Below are 20,770 nucleotides of genomic sequence, written 5' to 3' on the forward strand. Positions count from 1 at the left end.
GGTGTAATTTTGATAGGTCTGCCTTTATATGTTACCTGTCCTTTTTCCTTCGCTGCTCTTAATATTCTTTCTTTATTCTGTATGCTAGGTGTTTTGATTATTATATGTCGAGGGGTCTTTTTTCTTTGGTCCAGCCTATTTGGGGTTCGGTATGCTTCTTGTACTTTCATGGGCATGTCCTTCTTCAGATTTGGAAAGTTTTCCTCGATGATTTTGTTGAATATGTTTTCGGCACCTTTGCGTTGGGCTTCCTCACCTTCGTCTATGCCTATTATTCTTAGGTTTGGCCTTTTCATGGTGTCTCACATTTCCTGGATGTTTTGTGTTAAGGATTTGTTGGATTTATGATTTTCTTTGGTCGATGAATCTATTTCTTCTAGTTTATCTTCTGCACCTGAGATTCTCTCTTCCATCTCTTGAATTCTATTGGTTATGCTTGTGTCCGTAGTTGCCGATTTTTTTGCCCAGCTTTTCAATTTCCAGCATTCCTTCCGTTTGTGTTGCCTTTATTTTCTCAATTTCAGTTTTCAAGTCTTGAACCATTTCCTTCACCTGGTTAATTGTTTTTTCTTGGCTTTCTGTACTTTCCTTAAGGAATTTGTTCATTTCTTCCACTTTTTTTGTTTGTTTTTCCTCAATTTCTTTAAGGGATTTTCTCACATCTTCTTTGAGGGCCTCTATCATTTTTATGATGGTAATTTTTAAGTCGTACCCTTCTGCTTCCTCTGCTTTGTTGTTGTGTTCCATTCTAGTTGGTGTAGATTCCCTAGATTCTGGTGGTGTCATGTTTGTCTTTCTGTTGTTAGGTGTTCTCTTGTATTGCCTTCTTTCCATAGTTTCTTCCAGTAGGTGTTGGTGGTGTCTCCCCCCTCTCTCTATGGTACTTCCCAGATGGGCTTATGTGGGTCTGAGCTTCAATATCTGTAGCTCTGTGTGGTCCAAGCTCTCTAGGAGGTTTCTCGCAGACAGGGATCCAGGGATGGGGTCAAGGACGAGGATCCAGAAGAAGATGCCAGCAGGTACTCACAGTGGTCCTCTGGCCAATAGCTCTGGCCAATAGCTGGCGGAAGAGGAGGAGGGCTGAGCTGGAACTTGAGAAGGTTTTGCAGGGTAGTGGGATCTCACTGGAAACTGGCACTCTCCAACTGAGACCTCATTCTTTGGCAGAGGCCAGGATTTGGGGGTCAAGGATCTTGCCTGCAGGAACTCCAAGTGGACCCACAGAGATAGGCGGATCTCTGGGAGGGGCCCGGGACTCCAGCAGAGGACTGGAGGCGGGGTCAGAGACCAAGCCTGTGGAAATTACAGGTGGTCCATGTGGATAGTCAGGTCTCCTTTGTTCAGAGTTGCTCTGAGAAGTCTCCAAAGTAGGGTGGACTGTTGGCTCCACCCTCTGTCCCAGTGCTCAACCAGAGTGGCAGGACCGTGGGTGGGGTAGGGCACAGGGTAGGGGGGGTAGGCCGGCGGTGGGGATGGGTGGGGGTGTATCAGAGCTCCAAGAGTGCTCTCAATGGGGACAGGAGACAGGAGCAGCAGGATCAGGGGCCAACCCAGGGAGTTCAGGCGGGGGAGGGGGGAAAAGAAATTGTAGGGGACAGGCAGCCCTGATTGGGCCCAGACTCACCTCTGGCCAATAGCTGGGGGAAGAGGAAGAGGGCTGAGCTGGAACTTGAGAAGGTTTTGCAGGGTAGTGGGATCTCACTGGAAACTGGTGCTCTCCAGCTGAGACCTCGGTCTTTGGCAGAGGCCAGGATTTGGGGGTCAAGGATCTTGCCCACAGGAACTCCGAGTGGACCCGCAGAGATCTAAAATTTGACTTTATGTTAGGTTATATATAGTTATAGTTTATGAGTGGTTATATGTTGATAAGTTATTTTGAAACTAAAAGAATAGAGTAGGAAGTATTTTTTGAGAACTATCTTGTTGTCAGATAGTGTTTACAATTTTTAGATTTGAGGTTAATCTATTTTTAGAATTTTGTTAAATTGATTTTAGTGTAAATTTGTAATGTTTTGTAGAACTTAATGTTTTTGTGGTAGTTAGGTTAATTTGGGACTTTCTGTGTTGTTTGTAAAGTTTTATTTATTTATTTATTTGTTATTATGAGTTTAAAGTTTTTATAGTTTGTTTTAAGTAAATTTGATTTTTTGTTTAATAAATATTAAGGAGATTTAGTTTTAGTTAATTTTTTATAAAATTGAGTGAATAGTATAGTATTTTGTTTTTTATATTTATTTTTTGTTTATTATAGATTTTTGTATATGGTATAGGAGGGGTTGTGTTTTTGAGTTTTTTATTTATTAGAGGAGTTTATTATTATTTTTGAATAAGTAATATTTTTTATTATAAATTATAGTAGTAGGAATTTTTAGATTGTTTTTTAGTTTTTGGTGACCTTTTTATTAGCTTTTAAATTCTTACTTTTTATTATTTATTATGTTTGGATTTTTAATAAATAACTGTTATAATTGATTTATAATATTTCTTAAAGTTTTTTATTTGACTTCTAATAGAGTTTGAAAAAATGGGGGATTGAAAAACCACATGATCATCTCACTAGATGCTGAAAAAGCCTTTGACAAAATCCAACACCCTCTCATGATAAAGGTCTTGGAGCGATCAGGGATAACAGGAACATACCTAAACATAATAAAAGCAATATACAGTACACCAATAGCCAACATCAAACTGAATGGAGAGATGCTTAAAGTGATTCCTCTAAAATCAGGAACAAGACAAGGCTGCTCACTCTCTATATCTCTTCAATATTGTACTTGAAGTTCTAACTAAAGCAATAAGAAAACAAAAGGAGATCAAGGGGATACAAATTAGAAAGGAAGAAGTCAAACTGTCTCTATTTGCAGATGATATGATAGTTTACATAAGTGACCTGAAAAACTTTATCAGGGAACTCGTACAGCTGATAAACAACTTCAACAAATTAGCAGGATACAAGATTAACTAAAAGAAAAACCAGTAGCCCTACTATATACAGATGATAAAGGGGCTGAGAAAGAAATCAGAGAAATAACACCATTTATAGTAGCCACAAACAACATAAAGTATCTTGGGGGTAATGCTTACCTTTTGTAGGACTGGATTTGTGGATAGATGTTGATTAAATTTGACTTTGTCGTGAAATATCTTTTCTTCTTCATCTATGGTGAATGAAAATTTTGCTGAATATAGTAGTCTGGGCTGGCACCTGTGGTCTCTTGGAGTCTGAAAGACATCTGTCCAGACTTTTCTGGCTTTTAGAGTCTCCAGTGAGAAGTATTTCTTATGGATTTGCATTTATATGTTGCTTGGCTATTTTCCTTTGCAGCTTTTAATATTCTTTCTTTGTTCTGTATGTTTAATATGTTGATTATAATGTGGCACAAGTACTTATTTTTTTCTGATCCAGTCTATTTGGTGTTTTGCAAGCTTCTTGTGCCTTTATTGGCATGTTCTCCTTTAGGTTGGGCAAGTTTTCTTCCTTGATTTTGTTGAATATATTCTCTGGGGTTTTGAGCTGGAATTCTCTTTCTTCTATTCCTATTATTCTTAGGATTTGTCTTTTCATAGTGTCCCAGATTTCCTAGATGTTTTTGTGTTAGGAATTTCTTTAGACTTAATATTTTCTTTGACCAATCAATTTATTTCTTTATTGTATCTTCAACACCTGAGATTCTCTCTGCCATCTCTTGTATTCTGTTGGTGATGCTTGCATATGTAGTTCCTGCTCACTTACTCAGATTTTCCATTTCCTGAATTCCTTCAGTTTGTGTTTCCTTTATTGCTTTTGTTTTCATTTTCAGTTTTTGAACTGTTTCCTTCATTTGTTTGTTTTTTCTTGGCATTCTCTAAGGGATTTATTGATTTCCTCCAATTTTTTGTTTGTCTTTGTGTTGGTTTGAAAGAAAATGGCTCCTAAAGGGAGTGGCACTATTAGGAGGTATGGCCTTATTGAAGTAGGTAAGCCTTGTTGGAGGAAGCCTGTGATTTATGGGCAGGCTTTGAGGCCACTTTTGCTCAAGCTTCAGTCAGTGTGATACACAAACCATTTCCTGTTGTCTTCTGATCAAGATGGAGCCAGCACCATGTATGCTTGCATGCCACCATGCTCCCTAACATGATGATAATGGACTGAACCTCTGAAATGTTTTCCTTTATAAGAGTTGCTGTAGTCATAGTATTTCTTTACAGTAATAGAAATCCTAACTAAGACAATTTTTTAAGGGATTTTTTTTTTCATTTGCTCTTTAAGGACCTCTATCATCTTAGTAAGTTATTTTTAAGATCATTTTCTTGTGCTTCATCTGTGTTAGATTGTTCAGGTCTTGCTATTGTAGAATAATTGGATTCTGGTGGTGTCATATTGTTCTTTCTGTTACTGATTGTGTTTTTACACTGACATTTAGGCATCTGGATTTGGTATGATTATAGATCTAGGTGTTGATTCCTGCATTTGTCTTTGTTGGATGGGTGTTTTGTTCCTTTTTTTTTTTTTTTTTGTTTCCTCTCTGGTCTTTTGTCTTAAGTGGACAGGGTTTTGGTGACTAGTGAATCAAGTCTAGTAGGGTGTCTCTTAGGGGGTTTTTGAGGCCTTGGGTCCTTAGATCTGGCCTGGCCTCAGGTAAAGCCAAAGTCTTCTTCCAAGTCTGTAGGCTGGAGTATAGAGCCCAGGAAGGGGGTGCAGTCTCAGTTTGTTGGGTGGGCTTTAAGGAGTGTTATGGGGCAGTGGGTGGTGTCTTACCTGGGGTCCCTAAGACCAGCTTGGCCTCCAGCAAAGCTGTTAGTGATGTGAGCTGCAGTATGAAGCCCAGAGAATGGAATACATGGGTCCCTAGATCTGCTTGGCCTCCAGCAAAGTTGAACCCTTCTTTTGAAATTGTAGGCTGGAATATGGAGCCCAGTGGAGGAGGGTGCCTCCCTTCCTTCCTCCCTCCCTCCCTCCCTCCCTCCCTCCCTCCCTTCCTCCTTCCTTCCCTCACTCCTTCCCTCCTTCCCTCCTTCCTTTCTCTTCCCTTCTCCTCCACTTCTTTCTTTTTCAGACAATGTTTCCACTTGTAACCCAACTGGTCTGAGCTCATTAACTCCTTGGCTCTGTCTCCCCAGGGCTGGGCTGGCAGGCTAGTATCACCCTGCAGACCATCATACTGTACTTCAGCTAAGCTCAATACTCTGATGTTTGAGGTTGTCAGTGATAAAAATGGTGATACTAATACACAGCAGAGGCTGGGTAGTAGATCCCTGATAAGAAACTGTATTTGCTGTGGTGTCTTTGACCCTTGCCAGTTGGTTTTCTCTTAGTGTTTGCACTGGTTGCTATTCCTACTGTTCTTTTGAAATACTCCTACAAAGGCAACTCAATCAAGAAGGTTTATTTATTTATTTATTTGGGTTACTATTTAAAGGTGCAGTCTACCAAGGCAGGTGGTCATCAGTGTGGTGCAGTCAGGACACAGGGGACACTGAGTGCTCGCTCAGTGTGCTTTCTTTCTTGCTCAGTCAAGACCTGGACCCTTGGAACAGTACCATCTACAGTTGAAGTGGGTTCTCCTACTTTAGTTGACCTAATGCAGAAAACTCTTTGCAAATGTGCACAGAGGATTTTCTCCTAGGTGAGCCTCAGTCATGTCAAGTTGATGATATTAACCTTTATAACAACCTTATCTACCTTTCTCTCCAGGAGCCAAGGGTATGTACTTTGCCATTTTCATCTTCTCTGTTTTACTGATTGTTGCAGCTTATGTTCTTTGGAGATGGTAAGAACCTTCAAGACCTGTGTCTTGAACTTGACAACCCATGTTTGTGATTATAGTCATCAGAAAGTGTCAGGGAGTTCTGGGGATGTTGTTTTCTGAGGTTGTTTTAGGAAAGAGTTTTCTCATCTAGTCTCTTGCTTGTGAGTCTTGGGAGAAGGACTGTGGAGCCTCCCTCCATGTGTCCACAGGGTACCACTTTCACTAATTCATTTTTACTGTGATTTGCTCCTCGTGTTATTAGTTGAAACCAGGGCTTTGAACTACATGTAGACTGTAGTGTTCTGTCACACACAAAGTTTTCACTGGAGAGAGTCAGTCCCCTCATTGTTCATAGTTTGTTAACACTTCAGTGGACTAACTGACCACAAGTCTTCAGAGGATTGACCAAGAATTTCTAACTCCTTGCTAGATGTTTCTAAAATAAATCTTGGACTGTCACACAAACAAAGGGGACATTGCAACTGCTTTAGAAATTCAGGAGAGTAGTGTAAACATGTTGGTTAGAATATTCTAGATAGTTAAATTGTTCTTAGTTATTTATGGGCCTGTAAAGGCAAAATCTGTGCAAGGCTAATGTTTTTCTTTGTATTGCATTAAGAGAACTTGGATAGTCAGTCAGGAAAATAAGGACTACTGGGGCTACAGGGATGGCTCAGTCATTAAGAGCAGTTGTTTTGTAGAGATCTGGGAGGTTTACTTCCCAGCACCCACATGGTATGTTGTGACCTCTTGAAACCATCTTCTTACCTCCACAGGCTCATGTACACATGGTGCACATAATCTCATGTAGGTGTAGGTGCACACAGCACTCACACGCGCGCGCGCGCACACACACACACACACACACACACAGAAGTAAATCTGTTTTTTTTTAAAGAAAGGAAGGCTGCTAATATAGCACAACTCTTTCCTGGGACTTATTTTCCTGATGTTGCTGAGCCAGTGGGAAACCTGTGTATAAAATTGTGTACAAATGTTCTTGTGATACTGACAGTTGTTTTTTTCCTTGTCTTATTCTTGCTCTGATCCAGGTGCCCACCATCATCTTACAGGAATACTTAACTGAAGAAGGTGCTGTATTGCGAGTAAGGTTTTTCTCTGCCGCAGGTCGGTCATACTGCCATGCCTGCCCCAAATATCACACTGAGACATTGTATTTGATATAATGCTGTTGGCCAGTTACTTGTTTTTTTTTTTTATCAGTTAGCTCTGTCTTAAGTATTAGCTCATTTTTATTAAGTTAGGTATTTTCACATGGTCTCTTCTTACTGGAGAGCAGGCTGGTGTTCTGCTCTCTCCAGTCTCCCCATGCTGACTCCTCCCTCCTACTTCCTTGTATCCTCCTTGTCTCCTAGTCCTTCCTATCTTGCTTTCCTATTGGCCAACAGTGCTTTATTCATTTACCAGTATGAGAAACATATTTACAGAGTTTTTAGTGCTGTGAAGAGGCACCATGGCCATGGCAACTCTTACAAAGAAAACATTGAGGGTGGCTCATTTTTTTAGAGGTTTAGCCCATTATGATCATGGAGGGGAGCACGGCAGCATGCAGGCAGATGCGGTGCTGGAGCTGAAAGTGCTACATCTTGCAGGCAACGGAAAGTTGCCTGACAGTCACATTGAGGGAAGCTTGAGGAAAAAGACCTCAAAGACCACCCTACAGTGTGACATACTTCCTCTGAGCTTGTGGCTCAGCCTAGATCTTTGCACAGTCATTTCTTCTGTCTTTGCTTTGTCTTTCAGTGTCCTCCACAAGTGGGCAGACCCTTGACTTGGGGCTCACCCACTCTTCTTCTCTTCAGTTGAAAATAGACTCTTTTCTCGCATAATATATCCTGATTATGGTTTCCCTTCCTCTACTCCTCCAAGATCCTCCTGACTTCCACCCAAATCTTAATCCACTCCCTTTCTGATTCTCAGAAAAAGAACAGGCTTCTAAGAGATAATAATGAAACATAACAACATGAAATGTATTAAGCTAAAACAAAAACTATCACAGCAAAGTTGGACAAGACAATCCAAAAGAAGGAAAAGGGGGCTCAACCTTTTTACTTGCTGTTTGCTAAGGAAACTTAAACTGTAAATTTAAAAGATCAAATTTTAGGATTATTTTCTAAGTGAAATACTTAATCATGAGAGCATAATACGCTAAAATTTACAGTGAGAGCAGTATGAGGGTACATTTCCAGCTTTAAATGCCTACATTATGAGATCAGAGAACTCATTAATAACTTAATGATACACTTTAGGGCCTTGGAAAAACAAGATCAACAAACCCTTACCCAGACTGACTAAAAGAAAGCAAAGCCTTGCGCTAATAAAATTAGAGATGAAAAAAGCAGCGATTCATAAGCTATAGACTCACTATTATATTCTTAAAAATATACATATTCCACCAAAGTGGAAAGTTTAACAGATGAGTCTATTGGTGTATATGATATACCAGTGTCAAACCCAGATGAGATAAATAATCCAAACAGATATATTTAGAAGCAGTGAGGCTGATCTAATAATAATATCTGCAAATAATAATATCTAATAATAATTACGATAATATCTTCAAACAAAGTATTGTTCAGGCCCTGGTGGTTTCACTGATGAATTCTACCAAATCCTCATGAAGTACTAACAGCAGTCCCTCTGAAGCCAGCCATAAGTAGAAAAGAAAAGAACACTACCTAACTCTCTTACAGAACCAGCATTTGTATTATACCCAAACCAGATGAATACATATAAACAAAAGACATTTTTTTTAAAAATAGCTCTTTTATTGATTCTTTGGGAATTTCACATCGTGCATCCCAATTCTGTTCACCTCTTAGTCTCCCCATATCCTCCCTCATCCCTGCCAAGCCCCCCACACATAAGGAAACAAATCAAAGTAAGCAAGCAATTAAACAAAAGCAAAGCAAAGCAAAACAAAACAAAACAAAAAGCACAACAACAGAAAAATCTCTTTGCTTCTCTTTCTTTCCTGCCTCTTCAACACTTCTTCATTCATCCTGGTGGCAATGGTGGTTTCACTGTACCATATAATATGCCTCTTTGTCCCATCAGCTTTACTGGCAAATGTCTATTACAATGAGTCACTGGTCTGGCTCAAGGCCTCTGCTTTTTAGTATACCATCATCACTGCATCCTCACCAGAACTTCTCTGGGATATCCTGTGGCTGCCACAAGTCTTGGAGATCCTGTGGGTATCATTCATGAGATCAGTTCCTTTACCAACTCCAGCAGGTCCTAAATGGGTTAGATGCTAAGGTGGGTCAACCCAAGGCCTAACTTTGGGCCTAGAGAGTAGCCAAGCTGGTCAGTCCGGGCCCTTGGGCCATCCACCTAGAGTGGGGGGGGGGAGTCAGCACCCTTGCATTAATGTCCTCAGGGTCAGTCCACCCTTGCCTATGGTGAGGGGTGGGGGTCATCTCTCCAGAGTACAGGGGTCATCTCTCTTGCTGTATTGTCCAGCAAGAGGCAAGGCCAGCTTTCTCAGGGCCAGGAATGAATGAGTGTGGCCTATTCAGCATGGCCCTTGGATTTAATTTTGAATGGTTCTAGGGTCTCCTGAAATGACACAGGCCACAGACATCCATATAGACCCCCAGCTGTAGCTGGACCACAGACCTAGACATGGCCCTTGGCAGCAACTTGGGCCCAGTGAACATCCTGGCTTTGAGTGGAGGAACTGGCCACTCATGTGGGAATGGTTTCAGTCCTTGGGCCTTTATGTGACCTTTGGTGACAATGCGGGACCCGGACTTCAGCACAGACCCCAATCACAGTAGAACCATGGACCCTGACTTGGTTCTCAATAGTGGCTGAGTCTGGATGTCACCACTGCCCTAGTGGCAATATGGCCCTGTGACCTCAATGTGGCCCTCCATATCGGGTGTCTGCGCAGCCTTTGATGGTAACAGGTATATTGGACATCAGCACATACCCTGACTGTGGTAGGGCCACGAACCCTGACATGTCCCTCAGCTGCAGCTCTGTCTCAGACGTTACCATGACACTCAGTAGCAGCACAGACCACTCAGGTCTGGATGCATCCTGGCCTTCAGTCAACAACCTGGACTCAGTGGCTGATCTGACCCTGGGCATCCTCACGGTGCTCAGTGGCAATGGGAGCCCCATTCATCATTCCAGACCCTGGCTACTCTAGAGCCACAGACCCAGACATGGCCCTCGGTAGCATCTTGTCCAGGTGACAATGGCCCCAGGTAGTAGCACAGTTCACCCATATCTATTTGGCTTCTGCTGTGGTGTGGCCCTTAGACTCCAAACAAGTCGCAGGCTCCAGCCCAGATCCCAGGCCTCTGTATTGGCCCTACATGGCCTCAGACAACAGCCTGGGCCTGGTTGTCACCATGGACCCAGGTGGCAGCAAAGGCAACCCTGATCGGCATGTCTCCAGCAGCAGTGTGGATCATGGACCCACACATGGACCAAGGTGGTAGCTTAGGCCACTAGAATCAGCATAACACTTGATGACAATAGGAGCCATGGACATCAACACAGAAACTGGGTACTTAGGACCCCCATATGGCCCTTGGCAGCAGCTCAGCCCAGACATCATCATGGCCTCAGGTGGCAAGCAGACCTGCCCCTCAGTCTACTCCTCACCAACATCGTCATGGATCCAGATGGCAAGTAGGCCTTCAACGTCTGCCAACTCCTCCTCATATTTATTTCTTCCTTTCTGTATCTTTCCATAGCAATGAACCATTCCACTTCTCTATTACTTCAATTTCTCCACCACATATTTCCTTTTGAAATAAAGCCTGTTGCTGTCTTCCTGTTGGCCAGGGCCTGGGAGGCCCCAGGTGGCTATCTTCCTGCAGGCCAGGAAGATAATTTTCTCTTTTATTGAAAGAGTCTTTTCTCATAAAATGTAGCCCGACTGTAGTTTCCCCTCCTGATAAACTACTTGTGTGATGACCATTCTAGGTTGTCAATTTCACTATACCTGGGATTAACGGGGCACACCTGTGGGGGATTTACTATTATCAATTAAATCATTTGAAGTGGGAAGATGTGTTATAATTTAAGAAGCGTGGGAGAGAGAGACTCACACCATGCTACAGGGCTCACATTGAGTTTATTGGGGGAGGGGAATGGGAAAGGGTGGGGAGAGACTGGCATCTGAAAATGGGAGTGGCAGAAGAGAGAAAGAGAGGGAAGGAAGGCAGGACCCACCTTTTATGAGGGGATGAGTGTGTGTGCAGAGACTACATAATAGTGATGTGTCCAGAGGACCCTGGGCTGGTCAGGTATCTGTCTGAATGCTCATAGCACATGTGCAGAGCAGGGTGCTCTTAGTGGCTACATCTGAGGGCCCTGGGGGCGGGCTAACAAGTGTGATGCCTGAAATACTAGCAAATATGTACGTAGGGAGTGGTTGTGGTTGATGACATCTTCTGCCAAGTCCCCAAGGGCAGGCCAGCATAATACCTGAATGCTAACAAGACCCATTTTAATCTAAGTCTGTAGCAAGAGTTCTAATTGGTTTTAATAATAAAAATTGGAGTCAGATATTTGGGGGTTAAAGCTGAAAGAGCAGAGAAGCAGATCGGCCAGCCTCTAGATCTCTTACCTCTACAAAATCCTCAGACTGAAAAGAGACCGAGTTCCTATTTCATCCACCTATATTCCTATGTCCACCAAGCCATATTACTTCCTGTCTGTCTGTACAGACAGACCACCAGACCTCTATGGTTAACTAGTGGCTAGCCCTGCCCTCTGTTCTTCAGGCAAGCTTTATTTAGAGTACAAACAAGATACCACCACACAGATCTTTTGAGGCGGGTTATTACGAGTATGTTTTCCTGCCAGTCTGGTCGCACAACTGTGCCAGCCCCAAATAATCGACAGAGACACTGTATTAGATATAATACTGTTGGCCTGTTACTAGCATTACTTATTGGCTAGTTCTGTCTTAAATATTAACCCATTTCTATCAATCTAAGTATTTCCATGTGGTCTTATCTTACTGGAGAGAGGGCCCGGACCTCTGCTTTCTTGGTCTTACATGCTGAATCTCCCACTCTATCTATCCCCGAATCTTTTCTGTCTCCTAGTCCTGCCTATCTTGCTCTCCTATTGGCCAACAGTGTTTTATTCATTAACCAATATGGGAAACATATTTACAGAATGATATCACCAATCAGCGGGTAGATCCACCTTTAATCTTGGTCATATCTTCTGTTAGCAGTCTATATAAAGAACATGGAAGAAGGAAGCTTGCTCTCTCTTTGCCTGTTTGCTTTTGCTTTCACTGACAAGTTCATTCCTTCACTGGCATTAGAACATATCTTGGGATTCCTGTGTGTACTGTGAAAGACCTGCAGAGCATGGACCCTCACGCCCTGACTCAGGAAAGGCGCCACCCCCCCAAGTCACTCACCAGAAGTGGTCTTGATGTAAAAGCATGAGGTCTTTTATATTCCAAGTGCACTGGGGTCCACAGTCATGCGCCACACAGGGTAGAAGGCTGAGGACCCTGAGTACAGGATTGAGACAGCTTTTATAGGGTTACAACAAAGGCTGCACATCTTAAACCAATCATCTCATAGCATCCACAGCCCACGTGGTACGGACCAATCAATTTAAACCATCCAAGCCCGCATTTTATAGACCAATCAGTTTTCTATAGCCCCAGAGGTCTGCATTTGTGCGGGCTCCTGGGTGGGGTGACAAAGCTCATTTCCTGTACTCATATACTTACAGGTTCTGTCATAAACAGCAAAGAATATAACCTTTTGCCTACTTACTGCCAGGGGACAGGGTCTGGAATTTAAGGTATTTAGGACTTTTTTAGACTTCTAGTTTCCTGGGGTCATTGGAGAGTTAGGCTATATTTTTCCATCCTTTCAACCAGCTGAGATATCCAGTCTTGTGGACTGAATAACTATTGGATACTCAGACCTTCTTTTAGTAGACAGTTCTTGTTGGATTAGCTGGACCACAGCCTGTAAGCTATCCTAATAAATCATACACACACACACACACACACACACACACACACACATATGTGTGCGTATATATAATTCTATAAGTTCTTTTCCTCTTGAGAATGCTGACTAATGCATATTTTGGTACTAGTAGTAGTTCTAGAGCAGCAGAAGTATGAGGTTGAATTGTTTAAGTATCTGGAATAGGTTTTCCAATTTGCCAACACCTACAGTTACTGAAGTCTCTCCAGTTACTGAAACCTTTTTTAGAAGGGGAGTACTGGAAGCCATGGTATGAGCTATTTTACAGACTTAAGGAGATGCATGTATTTGATTATTCTGATTTACCAGTTGTGAGAGAAAATGGACTTGGTGACTGTGAAACTTGTGACAGTTTGTGGAAAAATAAGGAAAATGATGATGCTGGCTGGTTGCTCTTTGGATCCAGCATCTCTGGATAAATTGACAAAGGAAAAGAATGAACTTCAGGAGAAAATTAACTAACTTTTAAGCATCTCAGAATACAGTGAAGAACAACAATGAACTCAGTGGTAAAACTGACTGTCTCCAGATGCTCATAAGCAGCCTAAAGATTTCTAAGTGTGCCCTGGAAGAGAATCTTCTCTCCAGCAGCCACAGAGCTCAACTTGTGGAAAATCAAACTATCAAACTGAAATCCTCATTATAAGGTTGGCTGACTTATAACAACAACAACAACAAAAAAAAAAAAAAAAAAAAAAAAAAAAAAAAAAGAAAAAAAGAAAAAAAGAAAGAAAGAAAAGAAAAAAGAAAAACTGAATTACAAAGACATTTCAAGTTGTCAAACACAAACAAACAACCCAAACTCATCAGACTGTGTCACTGGTGGTTAAAGGTTAAAGTAAGGACATTAATTGGAAATGGGGGGATTACTGTAACTTGGGATGGTGATGATGTGTGGGATGACACTGTTTAAACTGAGAACTTTGACCCCGCAGATTCTTCAGGGTTTATCTTACCTGAGGACCTGAGGAAGAAGTCTTTCCACTCTCAACAGATTTACTCTTATTCCCACTCTGTGAAATATTGCCTTTTCCACCTTTGGCTGAGGAAATTAATCCTTTATTGTCTGCTAAATCAGCAGTGACATTCTCTGAAAGAGATTCAATGCAAGACAATGCTGATATCCCTCAGGGCCCACCAATAGTTGCCCTTAGACTTATAATAAGACAAGGCTAAGCAGGCTCCTAGAGGTAGGATAGGAAGTGTAGTCAATGAGGAGATACACTACACTAACTACTAAAGAGCTTAGTGAGTATGCTAATTCTTTCAGGCAGAAGTCTTGTTGGGGGGGCGGTATGTGTGCAGATGGATTTTAAGAGTGTGGGATAGTGGTGGAGGGAACATTAAAGTGAGTCATCCTGAGTTTGTTGATATGGGCCCACAGAGCGGAGATTCTAGGTTTAATAAGGAAGTTCACACAGTTCAAAAGGGTGTCAAAAGTTTGAATAGTTGGCTGAAGCATTTGCTAAAAGATGGCCCCCTGAAAAGAGTTGGAGATGGCTGATATCCTTGGCTTAGTGTTAATGAAGACATTTTAAGGCCTCAGGAAATTGCAGTGCTAGACTGGGTACACTGTGTAAAACCTAACCCATCATTATGTGAAGGCCCAGAAGCCATGCCCATCACTAATCCTATAAAATGCAAAATGGTGAGAGGGGCATCAGCATATCTGAAGAGCTTTGTTGTCACCCTTTTCCTTGTGCCAAAGCTTAGGGTTGCATCTCTGCTCTCCCAGATACCCACTAATCAGCTTTCTATCTCCCCAACACTGGCTTTGAGTGTCCTTTCCTACTGAAGGCTTCCTTGTCCTCCCCTGAAGGCAGATCCACTGAAAATGTCCCTCCCCTGGGGCACCAGCCCTGAGTGCAGTTCCCAACATTGAGGTTACTGTAGAGAGCCACCGGTGCCATTCCCGAAGATGGCGCCGGTTTCCTGTCCATAAGCCAGCAAGGCGCGGTTGTTTTTGACAATGCGCATGCGCGATCCATGTCATGGGCTGCACCTGTCAGTTTATGACACAACTCCATAAAGCATATATAAGCAGTGCCTTTTCCCTCCTTCGGGGTCTTCCCTCAATTTGCTGTGATGAGCCGCGCAATAAACATAACTACAGAAGAATCCTGTTGTTGAGCATCCTTCTTGCAGGCAAGGCGATAGCACTCTACAGGTTACAACCCAGCATGGCAATGATTCATGCATGTGTCAGTCTTACCTGTTGGCTGGAAGCATCTCTGGGACCGAGGCTGACACTCATGAGACATTAGCTACAGCACAGAATTAAATAATCCCAATCAATGTCTGTTAACTGGTTGAATAAATGCATGGGCAGATGAATAGATAACTCAGCCAGGGACAGTGTTTACCCTTGAGTATAACAGCTTTCTCATTGACATACATTATGTCATTAGCCATGTGCTCTCTTTGCTTTTAGCAGATCACTACTTATTTAAGGATGTATTTATACTAAGCACGTACTGTGTGCTGGACACCATATGAATTGCTGGAGAAAAAGCAGGGAGCATTGTGCATTCACCTATGAAAGCATCCAAGGCATTCTCCTGTCTCCACCTTCTATCTCATTGTGTCTCGAGTAGAGTGGGATATGTATATACACTGAATGTGGGTTTTTGAGATTTGAACTCAGGTCCTCATATTTACATATCACGTGCTTTACCCCCTGAGCTGTCTCCCCAGACCCACACTTCAGGATTTTGTTTATTTTGTTTAATCATCAGAGTGGATAGAAGCTCTTGTGAGTTAGGCACACTTTTGAAAACCCAATTAAAGCATTTGGAATCCCTTCTGAGGTTTGTAAACCTCTAAACTTCTCTATGAGCTCTGACTTGGGAACAGGAGGGCTGAGGAGGTCGGGAGAGTGGGCATCTGCTGGACTGTGTCAATGGTTTTTCACTATATCAGGTAGTTTTGCTCTGTGGTACCTGTAAACTGAGTGATGGGACCTAAATAGTAGGCTCTGGATCTCTGGCTGCAGAAATCCCCTACCCCGACAAAGAGCCTACAGTCAGAGGGGCTGCCTGTGCCATGTGTAGGCAGAAGGAGACTCTGCCTACATTGTTCTCCCAGCATGCCCACGAGGACCTGATGCTCTTTGCCACACTCCCATCAGCATGCTTTACATCCACATGAGGGCTGTGCAGAGATAAAAATCTCTGCTTTTTTTTCCCCATGTTCGTGTAGAAAAACCATGGCCTCCAGAGCCTTGGACATGTTTCTGATAGAAAGATGGGAGGCTTGGTTTTTACTTTCCCGGGAGATATTTTGCCTTTTGCAAGAATGAGGATTAAACTGTAGCTGTCTATCTAGGTAATGGTTTTGCCCCAAAGAGGTCAGAAGTCATACTTCCAAGTGTGTGAGGCACTGAGCTAGAATCCCAAAGAGCTAGAGAACACATGTGTGGTGGAGAGAGAGCTAGATAAACTTGTGGGGTGAGTATTCCCACTGTTCCCCATAGCTGAGAGCAGGCAAACAATGAGTGCCCAATGGTTAGACAAAATATGGTCCACACATGCAATGGTGTATACAATATCCAGTTTTTGAGAGGGAGGGAGGGAGAGAAGGAGGGATTTCTCTGCAGAAGGGTTATCTCCATGGTGACTGTCCAGTGTATGTGTGGGGGTTTGTACCAGGAGCTCAGGGCAGTGAGGGTGACAGAGTCACAGCAAGTTACCCAGGAAGCGGACTCCAGAGACCAGCATTGGGGTATGGTTCCAGTTTATTACAGATGTTCACTAGCATATATGAATATATTATCTAATCAGCTAAGGACCTATTGTGCTATTATCTAATGAGTCCAGATGGCATGCAGCCCACATCATCTGAGGGTATACATGGGGGGTGGCATGTCCTTGTGGTGTGTCTGCAGACAACGGGCAGGAAGCAGGCAACATTGTAGTTACAAGATTTTCTTTGTCTCACCTGGTCCCATTGGACTGCATTCTCTCCTTCCAGCCAGTCCCTGCAGCTGCTTATTAAATAATCACCCTGAGGATTAATATGCAATATAGTGTATCTCCCACTACATGTGGCTCCCATATATTTGGCAAGAATTTCCACATAAAACCCAACAAAAGCTTATAAAGGGATTCTAAACATAAAAGAACAAAGTCAAGCATGGATTTTTGATAGCAGCATTTTCTTGGGTGGGTGATGGAAGATGTCATTCTGTAAATATGTTTCTCGTATTGGTTAATGAATAAAGCACTGTTGGCCAATAGGAAAGCAAGATAGGTGGGACTAGGAGACAAGGAGGATTCCAGAAGGAGAGAGGAGATTCAAGATGGAGGACCTACAGGGTAGTACGCCAGGCTCTCTCCTGTAAGATAAGACCACGTGGAAATACTTAGATTAATAGAAATGGGTTAATATTCAAGACAGAGCTAGCCAATAAGAAACGCTAGTAACAGGCCAACAGCATTATATCAAATGCAATGTCTCAGTGTGTTATTTGGGCTGGCACGGCAGTGGAATCAGACCGGCAGGGGAAAAACATTAACAGGTGGGCTTTGCTTGCTAGAGACAAGGCTTCCTGACTCAGCATTGGCAACAAAACCATGCAGCTCTTTTAAGAGGCCCTGCTACCTGTATGGAGTTTATGAGCAGCCAACACCATGGACCTAAAACTTTCCCAGAGTTGGGGGTGATATATGTGGCTCCCGTCAATACCTGCACCATGAAGGTAGACTCTCAGAAAGCCAAGAAATGGGGTGGAGCCAGCCACTTCAGTCCTAGACAAGCCCACTTACCATTTAAGAAAAAACTTCTCCTGGTCAGAAAAGGATTACATATACACAGTAAGAACAGATTCAGACAAAAAAGGTCTCTAAATGTGCATGGTCTTCACAGAGAGAGGTGATAAAAGATAGAGTTATAGATAAAAAATAATTTAAGGATAATAACCCGAGGTCCATAAAGGATAAATAGAATTAAAACAAGTATAATGGGCCATGTAAAGATGGAAAGTATACAGAAAGTCTAGATTACACACACACACACACATTTTTCTTTGAATCTTTTGATTGTTAATGAGCTAACTCAGAGAGACATTTGATTGTGGGGGTTGCTAAGCTAAACCAACATATACATATTAAAGGTATCTTGACTTCAAAATTTGGGTCTAAGGATATGCTGCTTTGGAAAAGAGGTTCTTCTTTTGTTTCCACAGAAGATGAAAAGCTGTGGATTCCTTCCAGGCTAATATGGTTTGATCAAACAAGATCCCCTAAAGCCATGGCCCGGGTGATCTAATGTCCACAACAGCTTCAGGACTGCTGGATGAGATGACCAGTCACACAAAATACCCCAGTCAGGACTTACCCATAATTCTAAATTTTCTCAGGGTTCCTATAAGGTCACTGTACAATCAACAGAAAGTAGTATAAAAACCTACACCCAAATTCCTAAAATATTTTTATAAATGTTTGTTTTCATCTAAAGGAGGTTGATTCTAAATGATTAATGGTCACAGTCAAGAAATGAATACATTAGTATGGATTTGGTTTATTGATACAAATTTAAGGTCAATTTTGCATACTGTATATTTCTACTCTTGTTTAAGGTATTATGTTTATTCAGTTCATTAAAAAATGTATGCAGAGTTAAGAAATACAAATTAATAGTCATCTATAATAGTCAAACTTATAGTCATGTTAGGTTTTCTAGATATACAGAGATATATTTCAGGTGGATAGGTAATCTTCATATGGCACTTAAAATGTTTTAAGATCTTGGATTTGATGGTGAGACATGTCTGTTCCTGGCAGCACCAATTACTTCAAGAGGATGAAGGGCATCGAAGAAGCTCCTTATGGAGTTTGCCTTTGACATGGCAAGACTAGTCAGTTGGGCAAGAAAGGCCATACCAAGGTAAGGTTTGTAAAAGGGTCTGCATAGACGATAAAGTTGGGGGAGTTGGGAATTTGAATTGTAACCTTTGTGGCTTTAATGTATTATTATTTATAGTGCGCACTAGGAACGTATAAGGTTCCTGACATTGTATTTTTTCCCCCAGCAGCTATTTATAGTCTTTTTCAAGTAGAACTTTTGTAATCCTTGTCAGCAAGTTTTTAAAATGGTCTGCATTAAGATGTCCAATTAGAATGTCATCCATGTAATGGACAATGGAACAGTCTTTAGCTACTGATTTTAATGTCTCCAATATATAAACTTGACAAATTGTCAGACTATTTGTCATGTCCCATAGGAGCATTCTCCAGTGATATCTCTGCATTGGGTGCCTATTGTTCTCTGCCAGGAACAAGAAAGCGAATCTCTTCTTGTCGTCAGGGTGTAGAGGAATGGAGAAAAAGCAGTTGTCAATGGTTATTATGTAATAATTATTGGGAATGACTGAAAGAGCAGGGATGCCACACCTCCTAAGAGTGCCACTCCCTACAGGCCAACCATTCAGTGAGTCTATGGGAGCCATTCCTATTCTGACCAACACAGTTAGGTTGGGATTGGCAGTCAAATTAGTCCACCCCAATTGCCCTCCTTCCATTTGGATAAAAACAATTTATTTTCTTTCCTTCAACCAAATAATGGGATCTTGTGGGTGGGAACAGTTCCTGGCCTTAAATATTAAGACATATCCTATAACTGGTGAACCTTCTATTACCCCAGTTAAAAGACAGTCAGGATCAGATCCTAAGGTAAATAGGAGCATAATTGTTAGCCAAAGGACAATCATAGTGACAATCAAAATAAGGAATTAGAATCAATCTTAAATCTTAGAAATCTACTTTTCCTTTTTACCTTGTCTTTTTCTTTTGGGTTTTCTTGATCTTCTGGTAAGGGGAGCCTGGAGAATTGCGATGTTAAAGACCTTTCCACAAAGGTCCAAATCTGTTAGTTTTGAAGCGGCAAATCAGCTTAGCATCTCTGGGCTGGAACTGGTGATCAGGGGGCTGGTACCCAACAGGTTGAGATGCCTGGACCTGGAGAAATCTTATCCAAAGTTAACTGCAATTCTTTTAAGAACTCAGAGATTGAAGTGGGCCAATCTGATAACAATCCAAAATTTGCCTGAGGAATCATGGGGGGTGGTCTTCCATAGACAGTTTTATATGGGGCAAACTTCTCAATAAGGGGTGCAGAGGCCCCTGAGAGGGGCATAAGGAAAGAAATTGACTTAGTTACCACAAATCTCAAGAGTGCATGTAATTAAAATATTCTTTAAAGTCCTATTCATTCTTTCTATCATTCCTGAACTCTGAGGTTCAAACATATGGTTGAGGTTTGTCCATACAGTGGAGTTTCCAATCTATTTAAGAGACTTAAAGAGCAGTTGAGACAACTTGGCTGTGAAGGCCAGATCATTGTAAGATCCTAGAGATACAAGAAGGCCAAATCTGAGGGTAATCTCCAATGTCAATTTCTTGGCTACTACCTGGGCCATCAGGGATGGAAAGGCCTCTATCCAGCCCATGACAGAAACAAGGACCAGCAGATGTTTGCACCCATACAGTCCTGGCTTGAGTTTGGTGAGATCCATTTTCCTAAATCTACCAGGTAGAGTATCTTGATAGGAACATATCTTTTTTTGCATTTATCTGATTTCAGGTCAGACAATGGCCTGATACCTTTTGAAGTATTTCTCCATGCTCAGGTAGCCAGGCATGAAGGGAAATGAGTTCTGAGATGTTTTAGGTGACATATGCATGGAAGAGCACTGTGGCATTAGCCAGTCTTTGCCCAACACCTTTGATATGCAAATTCTTCCATCTGGCAAAACCCACTACCCATTATAGTTTTCCTGGGCCTCCAAATCAGAATATGACTTGACTTCTCCTGGACTATACTCAGGGACATCTTTGTTGAAGGTAAGAAAGGGTTCAGGAATGGCAGTTAGCTCTAGGATGGTTTGGGGACTGGGTTTTCCCTGAGTGCAGCCTCGTCAGCATCCTGATCTGCATAGTTGTTATTTTGAGTTTGGAGGCTTTTGTCTTTTTGGTGTTCTGGCTAGTATATTATGGCCCATTCAAATGGTGGCAAGATAGCTTCCAGAAATTGAAT

The sequence above is a fragment of the Phodopus roborovskii genome, unplaced genomic scaffold (assembly GCF_943737965.1).
Source record: "Phodopus roborovskii unplaced genomic scaffold, PHOROB, whole genome shotgun sequence".
In the NCBI taxonomy this organism is placed as follows: Eukaryota; Metazoa; Chordata; class Mammalia; order Rodentia; family Cricetidae; genus Phodopus; species Phodopus roborovskii.